Consider the following 18,993-nt stretch of genomic DNA (forward strand, 5'->3'; position numbering starts at 1 on the left):
GTAGAACGACTACATAAAACGATCAATGAAAAATTAAGAATCATTTCAAGTGAGGATAACATAGAAAACAAGCTCACAAAATTCGAGTTAATTCTATACACTTATAACCATAAAACGGTTCATAATACTACAAAAAGATCCCCAGCTGATATCTTCCTGTACGCCGGACTACCAGATTATAACACTCAACTGAATAAAGTTAGGAAGATCAATCATTTGAATAACGATAGAATCGACTTTGAAGTAGACACACGCTTCAAGAATGCACCCCTAGTTAAAACAAAAACAACCAACCCGTTCAAAAGAACAGGGGAAATTAGGCAGGTAGACGAAAAGCACTTTGAAGAGAAAAATAGAGGGAGGAAAATCACCCACTATAAAACGAAATTCAAAAGAAAGAAAAAATCTAATAAAAGTAAATACGATAATTGCAGAGTACCCGAAGAGAGTACTGGGAATCCGGAGCTACAACATGATTAAGATTATAATCTTACTAATGTTCACCGTCCTACAGTCTTCCGGACAGAATATAGAGATAGATCCCATCAACTCAAGGAATGGATATCTCATATTCAAAACAAATACCATTAACATACCCATTAATTATGAATACCATTATCTAACAATTAATATAACAAGAACAGATGAAACATATCAGAGTTTACTAGAACAGGCAACCCAATTTAATAACGTAATCCAAGTTCAATATTTAATCGAGAAATTGCAACGTGAATTCAACGGCATCAAAATAGCCAAAAGAAACAAAAGAGGCCTTATAAATGCAGTAGGCACAGTATATAAATATCTATTTGGAACATTAGATCAAGATGATAAAGTCGAATTAGAAGGGAAAATAAAAAATCTGGCTAGCCACAGTGTTCAAGCTAACGAATTAACGGGATCAAGCAGTAAATTCTGGCATAGAAGTTGTCAATAAATTAAACAAGGATAATGATAGAAATAGGCAACTAGAGATATTAATATTTAACCTTCAACATTTTACAGAGTACATAGAGGATATTGAATTAGGCATGCAGCTAACAAGATTAGGGATCTTTAATCCAAAATTATTGAGGCAGGATTACCTGAAACACATCGATTCAGAGAAATTATTAAATATCAAAACATCTACCTGGTTGAAATCAGACACTTATGAAATACTAATAATTTCCAACATCCCACGAGAGATCAGAAATATTCCTATACTTGAAATTGTCCCATATCCAGATGAAGATAATAACATCCTCACTGACCTAACGCAAAACACTTATTACGTTCTAGAAAACGAGGTATATGAAAAAGAATCAAAACGAAAAATAAATGACGAATGTATTTCAGGAATAGTCAAACAAGTAGAAACAAAATGTCCATACACCAAAGCACACCAAAACTTTCAAATAAGTTTCATAGAACCCAATATATTGTTAACTTGGAAATTACCAAAAACCATATTAAACCAAGATTGCCTAAACCAAGAAATAAAAGTAGAAGGTAACGCATTAATAAAAATACATAATTGCAGTGTACAGTTAAACGAATTCTTAATATCCAACTCCATACCAGAATTTGCACAAAGCATCTACATCAACAATAACGTAACAAAAATTAAACCATTGTCTTATTTGCAAACCAAAGAAATCGTAATAGAAAATACGCGATTAAATAATGTATTACATGTAAGCTTAATACTACTATTTTTCATAATCATAATAGGATTAAGCTACAAATTGTTTAATCTAAGTAAAAGCAATAAGCCTAAAACCGACCCGCACATAGAAACACCTTCAGACGAAGACGAGGAATCCCCAGCAGGCACAGTTTTAGATGCACCTGAACTATATCCAATGATAATCGCCTGAGGACAGGCTTAAATCTAACAATGGGGGAGTGACATATCTATAGTCCATGCTCCGCATACCCTTGTCTATGTCTATTACCCTGCACCCACAATACTATAAACAATACGAAACCCTCAGCTTCGAACCCTCATAAACAATCTCACGCTCGAAATGGACCACGCGTAGCCGATTGCAGGCAATGTAAACAAACACCCTAAACTGGAAGTTGAACATAAAACAATAGATGCCGCACTAGAATCCAGCCGCACTAGAATCCAGCCGCACCAGAATCACGCCACTCTTCAGAGATCAATTACTAATCGATTCTCAAGAATCACACCATCCTAGCTGACCAATCAGAGGCCCTATTCTCAGCCACCCCCAAGTAATGCAACACCGATCATACGCAGCGGAAGCCTTTCATCAAAAGCCGCCTTTCCCACATATCGATCGAGTCACGTACTCCATCTCCGAAGCCGAAGTCGAAGCCAACGCCTCCGAATCCAAATCCGAATCCCAAACCGAGCATCATAATATAAATAGTCTGCATCTAAGAAGCCAACTGAGTTCTGTTCAAGACAAACGTCAATCGCGACACCGTCGGAGAATTCAACCAAAGTTAATTCCGTTCAAGACATCAGACCTCAGTCATCGTCGGGGAAATAACTAACCAATGTACGCTAAGTTTAAGTGAAAGAATAAAACCTTTTTTAAAACTTAAACTGAAGTGTCGCATATTTAACTATATATACTTAAATAAATGTGCATAAATATAAATGGAATTGGTTTTACATATATTTTTGAAATCAATTGTCAATTGCGCGCTTTCCGACGGGAATGTATAATAAATATGCATAAATATAAATGGAATTGGTTTTACATATGTATATTTCAAATCAATGGACGCGCGCTTTCCGACGGTATAAAACGCGAAGCTCTTTTAAATAAAGTGACAGCTAATATTCAACAAGCACAAGCTTTAGGGCTTAGTGTACGAGCAGTTATTGGCGACCATGGCTCAAATAATAGAGCTGTTTTCAGAAGACTGGGAGTCGACATTAAGAACCCCAGCTTTAGAGTGAAAGATAAAGAAATATTTGCGATTTACGATGTTCCACATTTAATTAAATCGCTAAGGAACATTGTCCGAAATAGAAATCTCTCCACCCCTGATGGCTTTGTTTAATGGAAAATAGTCGAAGAACTGTATGAAATCGATTCCAGAAACTCAACGAGACTCTGCCCGAAGTTAACAACAAAGCATATATGTATATCCAAACAGCTTTGAAAAAATGAAGGTCAAATATGCCAGCCAAGTGTTTGGCCATAGTGTGCTCTTCTGCTCTTCGAACAATGATTAGTTCTGGAGGCTTCTTAAAGTGCAAAGAAAGTGCAGAAGAGACGGCCATATTTATTGAAAAAATGAATAGATTATTTGACTGTCTAAATAGTCATTTTCTCTACGATAAAACCCCATTTAGTAGTCCACTGCAAGACAAAAATCTTTTCAATGAGACCCTGTCGGATATGGGAAATTATTTTGAAGAATTTAAATATTCACAGGAAGTCTACTGCATAAAGGGTATGATTTTAACAATCAACTCCATACTTTCATTGGCCCAAAAGGTTTTGAGTGAAAGTGCTGAAATTTTGTATATAGCAACATCCAAATTAAACCAAGACCCATTGGAAACCCTATTTTATTTAATCAGATCTCGCGGTGTTACCGACAATAATCCAACTATGTATGAATTTAACAGTACCATTAATTAACCATACAAAAGAAATGGATAAGTGATATATATAAGTGATTTAAAAGGACTTAAGTTCCATCATGTATCTGGGCATGCGGCCTTGACTATAGGAATCATAATAATAATAATATTAATAATCTATGTCATAAGAATAATTAAAGTAGCACGAAGACTACAAACGGTAGTACTTCCCTACCCACGGTAATTGACTGTAAATGATTATCTGTACTTGTAATTATAGCTATGAAAAAAATGTACAAAAAAAGTTAACAAGAATCAAAATACAAAGCCATGCCACTTTCGGCCCTTTGCAGAATGTTCAAACATGAACATATTATCGTCGAAACCATGCCACTTTCGGACCCTTGCGGAATGTTCAAACATAAACATATTATTGTGCACATTCACTCATGTATCCCAAAAACTGATCTCTAAAGACATCACATGAAGTAGATAAGTAATGACAGTTCGGGTGTAAACAAAGATCTGTAGCCCATCAAAAGATACTAAAACAAAACACAAGTGGGGAAAACACTTAACCAATGCATTCTTAAAATAACACTAATGTAAGCATGCACTCAAATAGACACCCGCAGTAAAATGTATCCCTTGCGTAGGTCTAACGATAATTATAGAAAACAAAATTGTACCTCCTACCTCATTGTCAAATCATATATAAGGCACTGATTTTAAGAATAAAATTTAGTTTGAATTAAATGAAATAATTAAATAATCCTTTAAATTAATGAAACGTAAGTTTCAATTAATAAATTGGAAAAATACGAGCTAAACAGGCTGTAATTTTAATAGATAACGAAAGATGTATATCTATTGTAATTGAAAAAAAACATACGAGGTGGAACGTTGTGATTTGCTGCGGACACCGCAACTCTACAGTTATACCCGATACTAAGTCAGTATGGCTCTCCTCCGGCAGACGCTGCTAATATTAAACGATACGACAAAGAGTGCGTGCGAGAGAGACAGAAAATCAGTCTGAGCGTGACGTCGGGCGCTGCGTAGCCAGTGCAAATTGATTTGTTCCTTTTGGCTATAAAAATTATCTGATCTGGTCCAGATTCAGCAATCTGATAGATATGGTCGTTATCTATGATTCTGCGTTTTTAGTTTTCTCAAATGTGCAATATTGTGGATGCAACAGATTTTCGTCCTTTGTGGGGGCGGAAGGGGGTGGGGCGGAATTCTGAGATATACGTTTTATAGTGAGATCTAACAGAAGTGCGGATACCAAATTTGGTTACTCTAGCCTTAATAGTCGCTGAGATTTGTGGATGCCCCAGATTTTCGTCCTTTGCGTGGGCGGAAGGGGGTGTGGCGAAATTTGGACACGAAACGGTCAAGGTCCGATATCACAGGAGTGTGGATACCAAATTTGGTTGCTCTGGCTCTTATAGGTTCTGAGATCCTTGAACTCATATTTTGCAATTGGCAAAACCGACCATGAAACCTGTGTGTTAGAGAGAGACAGAGCGAGAAAGAATGAAATTGTTTTCTTGATTCTGGCTATAATCATTATACGATCTGGTTCAGATTTTGCACTGTAAAAGATATGGTCATCCTCACCGATTCTGCGTTTTTGGTTTTATCGTATCTTTAAAAATGTGGATGCCACAGATTTTCGTCCTTTGTGGGGGCGGAAGTGGGCGGGGCGAAGTTTTGAAATATTTTTGTAGCAGTGACATATCACAGAAGTCTGGATCCAAAATATCGTTGCTCTAGCTTTTATAGTCTTTGAGCACTAGGCGCTGAAGGGGACGGACAGACGGACGGACGGACAGACGGACAGACAGACATGGCTCAATCGACTCGGCTATTGATGCTGATCAAGAATATATATACTTTATGGGGTCGGAAACGATTCCTTCTGGACGTTACACACATCCACTTTTACCACAAATCTAATATACCCCAATACTCATTTTGAGTATCGGGTATAAAAATGTTTCGCGACGGTGGCGTTTTCGAGGCCGGAACATCGAAAGATAAAAATAATTATCTGAAATATCGAAAGTTCTTAATGGCTAGAAATTGAAAAAAAGGTGGCAAAAACCCGTGACTGTGACTGTGAAAAAAAAAAAAATAATAAATTGGTTTGTGTGTGCCCACTTTCCTAGCAACAATAACTGCAGCGACATCAGCAGCAGCGACATCAGCGACAGTGACTTCAGCAGCATCGACATCAGCAGCAGTGACAATAGCTGCAGCGACATAAGGAGAGGCAACACCAGCAGCAGCGACAACGACATCAGCGACTTCAGCAGCAGTAGCAACAACAGCAGAAGCAGAATTCATCAGCTAAGTCAGATATTTTAAATTTGTTTTGTTAAGCCTAATTAAGTAACAAATTAAAGTAAGATGTTATCGGAAGAAATAATTAAGCTATTAGAGGCTCAAGGAGATTAAGAAGATTGAAGCTGGTCATTTGACCAGCGATGTAATCCAAAGGTTAGGAGACCTTAAGAACAAAGTTACAGGCAATAATTCTGCACTGTTAGCATATGGAGTAGTCGATCATGACTACTATAAGAGACAGCAGTTCGAAAAAATGATTAAAAATATAGAGGACATACATAAAAAGTATGTAGAGTCAAAAAATAATGAAACATTAACGAAAGGGAAGGTAGAAAAAAACAAACTTAAAACCAGTGGAGACTGGAACTTTGAAGGAAGACATAGAGCCCAAAATTGACAATAGCATAGAAAAAGTATGTGAGGGAATCGACAGAATAGTGGAAAACCTAAGGACATATTTAGAGCAAACCATGCAGAGGTTTGATCAGGCTAAAATGGGAGAGTGTAGAATGAGAAAGGAAAAAATTGAGTTCCTCAGTAAAAAACTGAGCTCAAAAAATGAGGAGTTTAATCATAGCTATGGAACAAACGACAGCTTCAACGAGCAGATCGTCGAGTTGGACTTTGATATTCAAAGCATGTTAAGCAACCCAGAAGTTAGGATGCAAACCATAGCTGAGGGAAACAGCATGGATACTAAAGGGGCAACGATATAAAAAGAAGACATCGATTTGCCTGATCTTCCGAAAGTGGAAGTACCCACATTCTCGGGCGAAGAAAAAGAGTGGGACGGCTTTTCACAAATATTTTGTGAATTAATTCATAACAGAGATAGCTAAGTACATCTCTAAAATTCAATTATTTGAAAATCGCGATAAAGGGTGAGGCACGGAGTATGGTAGCTTAGCTTTTAACTGGGCCGCTGGGATGCCGCTTGGGAATTGCTGACCAACCGGCATGAAAATAAACGACAAATTTTTTCGGATCAGCTGAATCGTTTACTAGACTTACCAATGCTAGATCACGATTCAGCGAGACATATTAAATGGTTTTCTGATTCTATAAATGAGTCAATACATTTAATTAAATTAAAGTCACAATTAACAGAAGAAGTTGATGTGATTTTCGCGCACATTGTGTTGAAAAAATTCAACAAAGATACCTTACAAGTATATGAAAGTCAAATAAAAAGGACAAAAGAGATCCAAGCATTGCCAGATGTAATGGAATTTTTAGAACAACGGTATACTTCTCTTTACACGTAGCAGGAAAAAGAATGGAAACCGTTAAAAAAACATAGTGAAGAATGGTAAAATAAAAGAAAATTGTCCGCTATGTAAAATGGCAGGACATACCATAATTCACTGCTATAAGTTTAAGGGAATGAATCCGATAGATAGAGGCCAGTTTATTAAAAAACAGCTCCTTAGCACAAAATGCTGTAGGCATGATATGTATAAGAAATTCTTGTCTGAAATTTTATGTGGGATTTGTAAAAACCTCATCATACGATGCTCCATATTCGCAACGAAAATGTAAACACAGCACACATAAAAGTAAAGGTAAGGAATTGTGTAACAACTCGTGGTTATAATAAAGGTCCTCTAAATATTGAAGCAATTATTCTTCCGAAACTGACGAAAGCTTTACCATTAAATTCTTTCAATATTGACAAAACTAAGTGGCAAGATTATGTGTTGGCAGGCCCTAATTTTAACAAACCAAGTAGGGTAGATGTAATAATTGGGATCGATTTTTATACCCATATTTTAAAAGACGGAGTAGTAAAAATAGACGGACCACTTGGACAAAATGCAGAGTTCGGATGGATTATATCCGGTTGCACTAAAGCAAAATAAATTTATTGTGGCGACAACAATTGAAGTTGGGGACCTAGAACGGTTCTGGTAATTGGAAAGTGAAAAGAATGACGTAGAAGAAGATGTGAGGAGCATTTCTTGGAAACAACAAGAAGAGATGAGAATGGCAGGTATGTGGTTAAAATACCATTTAAAAAAGAAAAGGATCTGGGAGATTCAAAACCCCAAGCTATAGCGCGATTTTACAGTTTAGAAAGAAAGCTCAGCAATAATAAAAATTAAAACAAAATTACATAAAGTTTATCCACGAATTTAAAAACTTATGACATATGGTAGAGTCCAAAGAAGATGAGAAATATTATTTGCCCCATCAAGGAGTCATAAGAGATTCCAGTCTAACGACAAAGCTGAGTGTGGTTTTCGATGCTACAGCAAAAACCACAAACAATAAAAGTTTAAATGATATCATGGAGCAAGAGTCCAAAAAGATATCTTCGATATTATGGTGAAAAGGCCATTTGTAATATCTGCGGACATTGAAAAAATGTACCGGAAAATTAATGTTGATAAAGACGATCAACAATATTTGCATATAATTTGGAGAGATAATCCAAACGAAAAGTTAAAAGATTATAAACTTACAACCGTTACGTACGGTACAGCTTCAGCACCTTACTTAGCAACCAGGCTGCTTGTTGCAATAGCAGATATTTTCAAAAATCAAGCAATTAGGGAAATCATAAGGAATGATTTTTATATGGACGACCTGATGACAGGTGCCGACACGATACTGGATGCTAAAAAGCATGTAAAGGAAGTTACCCGGGAGTTTAATAAGGTTGGGTTTAACTTAAGAAAGTGGATAACAAATATCCCAGAAATTATAGAAGGCATTAGAGATGACCAAGAAAATAAAATATTAACCATTGAGGAGAATGAATCCGTCAAAACCTTAGGACTCCAATGGGAACCGGTTAGAACGAGTTTAGGTTAGATTTCCATTATGAAACAATTAAGAAAACTAACAAGAGAATAGTATTATCTACCTTAGCCAAGATGTATGACCCCTTAGGCTGGTTTTCTCCAGTGACACTTATCGGAAAATTGTTTATTCAAAAACTTTGGCTAGCAGACAAAAATTGGGATGAAGAATTATCAGAACAGGATACTCGGGAATGGAATTCGTTTAAAAATAGTTTAACAGAGTTAGAGAGCATTCGGATACCAAGATGGCTAAATTCTCAGCACAATAAGTCGATGCAAATTCATGGGTTTGCCGATGCATCCGAAAGGGCTTATGCTGCCGTAGTGTATGCCAAGGTAGATAGTTCTACAATTATAATAGCCAGCAAAAGCAAAGTTAATCCAAAGAAGAATCGGAAAACTATTCCAAAATTAGAACTTTGTGCAGCACATCTTCTGGCAAAATTAATTCAACGGGTGAAAGTAGCGGTTGGAAGTAATGTAGAGTGTTATGCCTTGAGTGATTCTACTATTACTCTAGCCTGGATAAAGAATGGAGACAATAAAGACAAGTTTATCAGGCGTCGAGCTGACGAAGTAAGAAAAATTAAAGAAATTAAATGGGGACATGTTAGAACTGAAGACAAGCTGACTGAAGACAAGACAACTGCAGATCAGCTACAAGATTTTAAGATTTGGTGGAAAGGTCCTAAATGGTTGGCGAAATCTAAGGAACATTGGCCAAAAGAGGAAATTGAAGAAAAATTAGTTGTTGGCACAACAATTGTAGTAGCAAAAAATAATAATAATAAAAAAAATAAAATTTTGGATATTTGGGCTAAGAAAATTGCTTAAAGAAAAAACTTAAAGAGTGTGTCACCTGTGCTAGGTATCGACAGAATACTGCATAACAAATTATGGGAAATCTGCCGAAACATAGAGCTACAATGTCGCACCCGTTTACAAATACAGGGGTAGACTTCGCCGGGCCTTACCACATCCGATGCTCTAAAAACCGGGGGCAGAAATCCTATAAGGGATATATTGCCGTATTCGTATGCATGGCGACAAAGGCTATTCATTCGGAAGTAGTCAGCGATCTTACTTCACATGCATTTCTAGCTGCACTTAGAAGATTTTTCTCAAGAAGACGAAAATGTGCAAAAATGTTTTCCGATAATGGAACCAACTTTGTAAGAGCTTCGCGCAAATTAGACGAGGAATACCACAGAGCCCTCAGAGACAACATTAAAGTGGTTCCAATATTAGAAAGAGAACAGATCGAGTGGCATTTTATTCCCCCGGCAGGGCCTCACTTCGGATGTATTTGGGAAGCTGGTGTAAAATCAGTGAAATATTTCTTAACGAGGGGGAACGTTGTGAGTTGCTGCGGACACCGCAACTCTACGGTTATAGCCGATACTAAGTCAGTATGGCTCTCCTCTGGCAGACGCCGCTAATATTAAACGACACGACAAAGAGTGCGTGCGAGAGAGACAGAAAATCAGTCTGAGCGTGACGTTGGGCGCTGCGTAGCCACTGCAAATTGATTTGTTCCTATTGGCTATAAAAATGATCTGATCTGATCCAGATTCAGCAATCTGATAGATATGGTCATTATCTATGATTCTGCGTTTTTAGTTTTCTCGAATGTGCAATATTGTGGATGCAACAGATTTTCGTCCTTTGTGGGGGCGGAAAAGGGTGAGGCGAAATTCTGAGATATACGTTTTATAGTGAGATCTAACAGAAGTGCGGATACCAAATTTGGTTACTGTAGCCTTAATAGTCTCTGAGATTTGTGGATGCCCCAGATTTTCGTCCTTTGCGGGGGCGGAAGGGGGTGTGGCGAAATTTGGACACGAAACGGTCAAGGTCCGATATCACAGGAGTGTGGATACCAAATTTGGTTGCTCTGGCTCTTATAGGTTCTGAGATCCTTGAACTCATATTTTGCAATTGACAAAACCGACCATGAAACCTGTGTGTTAGAGAGAGACAGAGCGAGAAAGAATGAAATTGTTTTCTTGATTCTGGCTATAATAATTATACGATCTGGTTGAGATCTTACACTCTAGAACATATAGTCATCCTCTACGATTCTGCATTTTTGGTTTTATCGTATCTTTAAAAATGTGGATGCCACAGATTTTCGTCCTTTGTGAGGGCGGAAGTGGGCGGGGCGAAGTTTTGAAATATTTTTGTAGCAGTGACATATCACAGAAGTCTGGATCCAAAACATCGTTGCTCTAGCTCTTATAGTCTTTGAGCACTAGGCGCTGAAGGGGACGGACAGACGGACAGACGGACGGACGGACAGACAGACAGGGCTCAATCGACTCGGCTATTGATGCTGATCAAGAATATATATACTTTATGGGGTCGGAAACGATTCCTTCTGGACGTTACACACATCCACTTTTCCCACAAATCTAATATACCCCAATACTCATTTTGAGTATCGGGTATAAAAAGGGTAATTGGGGACAATAATTATACCCGATACTCAAAATGAGTATTGGGGTATATTAGATTTGTGGTAAAAGTGGATGTGTGTAACGTCCAGAAGGAATCGTTATGAGGAACGTTGTGAGTTGCTGCGGAGACCGCAACTCTACAGTTATACCCGATACTAAGTCAGTATGGCTCTCCTCCGGCAGACGCCGCTAATATTAAACGACACGACAAGGAGTGCGTGCGAGAGAGACAGAAAATCAGTCTGAGCGTGACGTCGGGTGCTGCGTAGCCAGTGCAAATTGATTTGTTCCTTTTGGCTATAAAAATGACCTGATCTGATCCAGATTCAGCAATCTGATATATATGATCATTATCTATGATTCTGCGTCTTTAGTTTTCTCGTATCCTCAATATTGTGGATGCAACAGATTTTCGTCCTTTGTGGGGGCGGAAGGGGGTAGGGTGAAATTTTGAGATAAACGTTTTATAGTGAGATCTAACAGGAGTGCGGATACCAAATTTGGTTACTCTAGCCTTAATAGTCTCTGAGATTTGTGAATATCCCCAGATTTTCATCCTTTGCGGGGGTGGAAGGGGGTGTGGCGAAATTTTGAAACAAACTCGTCTCGGTCCGATATATTAGGAGTGTGGATACCAAATTTGGTTGCTCTAGCTTTTATAGTCTCTGAGATCTAGGCGCTAATGTTTTACTCTAAGCAAAGCCGCCTATGCTACGTGTGTGTTAGAGAGAGACAGGGCGAGAAAAAATGAAATTGTTTTCTTGATTCTGGCTATAATAATTATACGATTTGGTTCAGATTTTGCACTCTAGAAGATATAGTCATCTTCTACGATTCTGCGTTTTTAGTTTTCTCGTATCGTCGAAATTGTGGATGCCACAGATTTTCGCCCTTTGTGGGGGCGGAAGTGGGCGGGGCAAAGTTTTGAAATATTCCTGTAGCAGTGACATATCACAGAAGTCTGGATCCAAAACATCGTTGCTCTCGCTCTTATAGTCTTTGAGCACTAGGCGCTGAAGTGGACGGACAGACGGACAGACGGACGGACGGACAGACGGACAGACAGACATGGCTCAATCGACTCGGCTATTGATGCTGATCAAGAATATATATACTTTATGGGGTCGGAAACGATTCCTTTTGGACGTTACACACATCCACTTTTACCACAAATCTAATATACCCCAATACTCATTTTGAGTATCGGGTATAAAATTCGGGAATCTGGATAGATTGAGATTAATTCAGAAAATGAAAAGAGAATTTTGGATTAAATGGAAAAAAGATTATTTGCACACACTGCAACAAAGAAATAAATGGAAAATAGGAATGCAGAATATTAAAAAAGGACAGATTGTATTAATAAAAGATGAAACCTGTCACCCAGCTAGACGGCCCTTGGGAAAAAAAGAAGAAATACATAAAGGTAAGGACGATAGATTCAGAGTAGTAACTATAAAACATCAAGACGGGTTGATGAAAACCTATAACTAAAATTTGTCCATAAGCTGGAATTGAGTCAGAAGAGTAAGACTCAGGAATGAGTCCAAAAGAGACCAGAAGTACTCGTAGTAGTAAAAGGTAATTTAAATTGCGTGTATAGGAAGATAGCAGAGACAAGATAATTTTGGGTCGAATTAGAAAGGCAGGGTAGTTGGCTCTTCAAAGTTCCAGTAAACACTAATGCTAGAATTCAATGTAGTAACTCAAATCAAGAACTAATTGATCTTCCGCAACAAGGAATTTTAACAATAATAAATGGTTGTACTGTGCGAACCGATGAGAAAATACTAGTACCTCATCACAGTATTCAAACAGAAAGCTACGAGCCAATTTCATCCTTTTATACAAGTAATATAAGTAAAATACCTAAAATTGTTTGGAATCCATTAACAGTACCATTAATTAACCATACAGAAGAAATGGATAAGTTAAGAGACGAATTAAAATTGTTAAAAGAAGGTCATCATGATTTAAAAGGACTTAAGTTCCATCATGTATCTGGATGTGCGGCCTTGACTATAGGAATCATAATAATAATAATATTAATAATCTATGCCATAAGAATAATTAAAGTAGCACGAAGACTACAAACGGTAGTACTTCCCTACCCACGGTAATTGACTGTAAATGATTATCTGTACTTGTAATTATAGCTATGAAAAAAATGTACAAAAAAAGTTAACAAGAATCAAAATACAAAGCCATGCCACTTTCGGCCCTTTGCAGAATGTTCAAACATGAACATATTATCGTCGAAACCATGCCACTTTCGGCCCCTTGCAGAATGTTCAAACATAAACATATTATTGTACACATTCACTCATGTATCCAAAAAATGGATCTCTAAAGAAATCACATAAAGTGGATAAGTAATGACAGTTCGGGTGTAAACAAAGATCTGTAGTCCATTAAAAGATACTACAACAAAACACAAGTGGGGAAAACACTTAACCAATGCATTCTTAAAATAACCCTAATGTAAGCATGCACTCAAATAGACACCCGCAGTAAAATGTATCCTTTGCGTAGGTCTAACGATAATTATAGAATACAAAATTGTACCTCCTACCTCATTGTAAATCATATATAAGGCTCTGATCTTAAGAATAAAATTTAGTTTGAATTTTCAACTCAACTCGCAAATGTCTAGACTTTTCTTTTAAGGTCTTAACACTTATGTCATCTGCATAGGCTGTTATCTTTGGGGCCTTCCTTTCAAATCTCTTGATGAGGTCGTCGACCACCATATTCCACAGTAGTGGCGAGAGGACTCCACCCTGAGGTGTGCCTGTGTGTGCCCTCTTAACCATGGAAACGGTGCCCCACTCAGATTGCACCCGTCTACAACATAGGAGGTTTTTGATCCAAACGTTGATTGCTGGGTGTATGTTATTCGCTTCTAGGCGACTTGTTATATCGGTTGTGGCCACGTTGTTGAATGCTCCGGAGATGTCAACAAATGCCCCCAGTGCGCTCTCGATGGTGGATACTAGCGAATGTAGTACCGTCTCCACTGATTTCCCTTTGGTGTAGGCGTGTTGGTTTGTTGACATCAGTCCCCCTACCTCATTCCCGATGTGTAAGTCCAACAGCTTTTCTAGTGTTTTTAGTATAAAGGAGGTAAGGCTTATCGGTCTGTAATCCTTGGGACTCACGTGGCTGCACTTTCCTGCCTTTGGAGGGAAGACAACTCTCGAGGTTCTCCATTGGACAGGGATACAGCCCGTACTTAGGCATGCTGAGTATATTGCGAAGAGCCATGGGGTGATAACCTCTTTGGTCAACTGCATCATGGCTGAGAATATCCCGTCCAGTCCTGTTGCTTTTATGCCCGCGAAAGAGTCTATGGCCCAGTGGATTCTCTTAATGGTTAACAGACCTGTTGGGGGGTGCTGTTTCCCTGTTGCTAGGTCCTGATGCTCCTTGGCGTCAGTGACCTCGGTGCATCTAGGGAAATGCGCCTCCATTAGTGTTGTTAGGGCTTCTTTACTGCCCTCTGTCCACTGTCCGTTGTCTAGTTTTATTTATTTATTATTCGCCAACGGAATCAAAAAAATCCTTAACTGGCTAGGCTAACTTATTTCTATCTTAACAAATAACAAAAAATAACATGAATAAATTAATTATGTAACAGGAAGAAATCCACAAGCAGCCGTCTGACGGCTCCCTTCCCCTGGTAAAAGTCGAAACGCATCCCAGCTGGCAGCGGAGTGGGCTGCCGAAGCGCCCTACTGATGGGCTCATGAAAGCCATAGTTGGTCCGGTGGAGATCAACTGCAAAGGGTGCATGGGTCCTGAGGCTCCAGGCGGGCGTAGTGAAGCTAATCTTACTAAGTAGGTCAGGGCAATCGATATTACCCACTAAAAGGTCATAAATAAAGATTTGAGCCGCAATGGTCCTACGATCCTCGAGAGAGGAGAGATGCACGAGGCGACATCTGCACTCATAGGACGGCATCGGAATGGAAAATGGCAGGGGCTGGAGTGCAAATTTCAGAAACTTCTTTTGCAGTCTCTCGATGCGCGAAATTTGAACGACCCCGGTGGGATTCCATGGAAGCGTACTCAAGGCGCGAGCGCACAAGGAATGCGTACAGACTTAGCCTCGTATATGGGTCCCTGAATTGGGATGAATTGCGCTTAACAAAGCCGAACATTGCATAGGCTTTTGGCAATACTAAATTCATATGCACTGCAAAAATAAATCTAGAGTCATATAAGACCCCGAGGTCAAGTATCTCCGTCTGCTTTAAGAGAGGATGGCCATCTATTGAATATGAGGCCAGCACATTGAAGACACACTTGCTAAAAAAAACAAAGTAACATTTACTAATGTTGAGTGGGAGCGAATTAAGTCTGCACCAACGAGCAACTCTATCCAGGTCGCGCTGCAGAAGGATACTGTCGCCTAAGGTTTTGACAAATCGGAAGATTTTAAGATCATCAGCATAAAACAGATGCTCAGAAGCTTGAATGCTGAGACATGTGTCGTTAATAAAAATTAAGAACAGAAGTGGACCAAGTGCACTTCCCTGTGGAAGGCCGGAAGTAGCCAAGAATGGGTCCGAAGGCTTTCCATTTATTAATACGACATACTCTCGCCGCTGAAGATATGACCTAAACCAACTGAGCAGGCAGGAATGAATCCCTAACCGATGCAGCTCGGCTATTAAAGCACAGTGGGAGACTTTGTCAAAGGCTTTAGCAAAGTCAGTATACACAACATCTACTTGAGAGTGCATTTCAAAGACACGAGTGCAGAAATTACTGAAAGCGATGAGATTAGTGGTTGTTGATCTACCCGGCATAAAACCATGCTGATTTGGGCTAATGTACGACTTCATGACGAAGGTGATCTTTCTGGCAATGATTCGCTCTAGAAGTTCTGAAACATTGCTGAGTTTGGCAATTGGTCTATAATTGGAAATGAGATTTTTGGTACCTCTCTCAAAAATTGGCGTAATCGTGGCAGCTTTCCACTTACCAATAAACTGACCCGTTAACAGCGAATTTGTGAATAGAATTTTGAGAGTTTCACAGAACGCTACAACACAGTTGCGAAGCAGGAAGGCAGGTTTTAGTTGGCTCTGTACTGTACTGTGTACTGTGGGTTGCTTTGAAAGCAGCTTCCGGAGCCTAGCGGTTTCGGGCACTTTCTCGATGTTGGAGCAGAAGTTCCTCCACGAGTTCCTTTGTAGCTCCTAAGTAGGATTTTATATTCCTCATTGACAATCTCTTCGTTCGCTTGTTTGGCGATCTTAAAGAATTTCTTGAGGTTGTTCCTTTGGAGAGAGAGATCTCGGTTCCACCAGAGTGGCTTGGACCTCTTCTTCGTTCTCGAGGGTTTGCACAATGCGTGGTAGGCGTTCAGTAACTCGTTGGATAGGGTCTTTAGGGACTTCTCTACATCCTCCGCAGATTTCACTGAGCCCGGATTCGCGAGCTTCGAAGTAACTGTCTTTTTAAACTTTACCCAGTTTGTGTTCGAATTCGCACTTGAACTGAATGTACTTATGGTCTGAGAACGATGGTCTTTCGAGGACTCTCCAGTCAGATACCAAAGTACTCTTTCCCGTGACGAGAGTTAGGTCTAGCACGTTTGACGAGGTGGTACCTACGAAGGTGTGTTCCTCCCCACGTTTGCTACGTCTAAGTTAGTGGATAAGATAAAGTCTAGGAGTGACTCACCTCTATCATTGATGTGGGGGCTTCCCCACATATTGTGATGGACGTCGGCGTCTGCGCCAATGAGGAGTTCGAGATTTTTGGAGCCGGCTTCCGTCACCAGACTCCTAAGTTCTTTCGGTGGAGCGGGCCTGCCGTGTGCCATGTAGCAGGAAGCTGCCATAAAGCGCTTTTCCCCGCTCTCCAGCATCACTACCGTCAGGTCGTCCGTGCTGTAATGAGACATAAGATGAGCATGGATTCCCTTCCGTACGAGTACGGCGGTTCTGTTCCTGCTTACCGATGATGAGTAGAGAAGGTTGTAATTTGAGGACTTTAGCCCGGCCACGGAGTTGCCTGACGCAATCCACGGCTCCTGAACTAAAGCTATGTCGGCGGGCCCTTGCTCCATGGCAATGAGGAGCTCCGCCGACGCTATTGTGCTCTTATGGAGGTTGAGCTGCAGCATCTTTAGCGTCATGGGTGGCTAACTCAACCTCACACGACGGGTTGACTATGATCGTCAGGTCACCGTCCTCCTCTTCCTCCGAGTCGTCCAGCACAAGAGCCTGGGCGGCCTCCACTATGGTCTCGAGATCTAGGTCTTTTTCGACCTCGCCTGCCTGGAGGGTGTGCGCATCTTTGTCCTCGGGGTGGCGCTTTTTCAATCGTAGGTATACGCTACCTACGCCCCACGCCATCTTCCCGAGCTGGGGATACAAGATATCCTCTGCCTCCTTGCTGATCTGGAGGATAACATGCTGGCCCCCCCTTGTTGAGTAGTGGGCTACTCGCATACAACACCTTCCAGTCGGCTGTTGGCACGTCCGGATTTTTCCTCTGCAGCAGCTTCAGAGCTCGCTCCCCCTGGACAGCAATGGAAAGGAGCACCTTCGCCTTTGGTATGGACGGGATCAGCTCCCTGTCTACCACCTCCAGCTTGGCCCCCTCCCACAGAGCTTCCAGTAGCGGCACCTTCTGCACCAGCGACTGCCGCGTTGGGTCGTCGTTACATTTGAGGATCTTGACCCCGTTCAGCCATCCCGCTCCATCGAACGTGGGCATGGGAGCGCTGGGGTCCTCCTCCATTCGCTTGAACAGTGATTCAACGAGCTGCGCGTGGACTAACTTTCACTGCGCCGCCGTCATCTTCCCATTCTCGTCGCTGCGGTCGATCAAGGCCACAATGAGATGTCTCTTGGACACTTCGCTCATGGCCTTCTGTCTCGGCTTCCTTGCTTTCGGCTGGGGGGTGGCCACCTTGGGCATGCGTCTCCGCTTTATCGCCGGAGTGTCTTTGACAGCGCTCTTAATCGAGCGTTGCCTCTTGGTGGCCAACATCTCCTCCACCATTCGCTGCCTGCATCTGGGGCAGCTCCGCGTAGTGTTTGCGGCCCTCCTGTACCCGTTGCTCAGTCCATGCTAGCTTGGAATTCTCCTCTTGGGATATACCCGCCTTGCCCTGGAGCCGGCTCAGTAACTTGAGGGCCGCCTTATACTGAGCTTTTGCCTTCATCCCCTCCCTGGAACGCTTCGGCCCTTCCCTACGCAGGGAGCTGGTACCTGGTTCCGGCGAGCAGAGAAGGCTTTCTTCTTCTGTCTTGCTAATGGATAGCACGCTCTCCGGGTCCGAGTCTGTGTCGACAGCGGCACCCGCGTGGCTCAATCTGCAACGCGTCGTTTTTGTGGCAGTAGTATTGCAGCTGACATGGCCTGCTCCCGCCATGCCCGAGGTGTGACCGCTGGCGACACGCAGAGAGGATTGCTCCTCCCCGTGCCCGCCGGTGGTAGCAGTCACGCTTTCCACCGACGTTTGGGCTGACATCCCTTGTTTGCTCCTTTCCAGCCTCCATGTTTGGCCTGAATATTTTTCGGGGGGACCACCCTCTAGCGTTTTATGCCTGGCCGCCAGGCACCTCTAGCCATTGCCCTGGTTCAGTTCCCCCAACTTTAGATCAGGAAGACGATGGACCATTGCCTTAGCTAGACACTGCATTATCCCTTGCCCGGGATAATGCAGGTGGGTGCCGCTGTCGACACAGACTCGGACCCGGAGAGCGTGCTATCCATTAGCAAGACAGAAGAAGAAAGCCTTCTCTGCTCGCCGGAACCAGGTACCAGCTCCCTGCGTAGGGAAGGGCCGAAGCGTTCCAGGGAGGGG

Source organism: Drosophila miranda, chromosome XR (assembly GCF_003369915.1).
Source record: "Drosophila miranda strain MSH22 chromosome XR, D.miranda_PacBio2.1, whole genome shotgun sequence".
NCBI classification, from domain to species: domain Eukaryota; kingdom Metazoa; phylum Arthropoda; class Insecta; order Diptera; family Drosophilidae; genus Drosophila; species Drosophila miranda.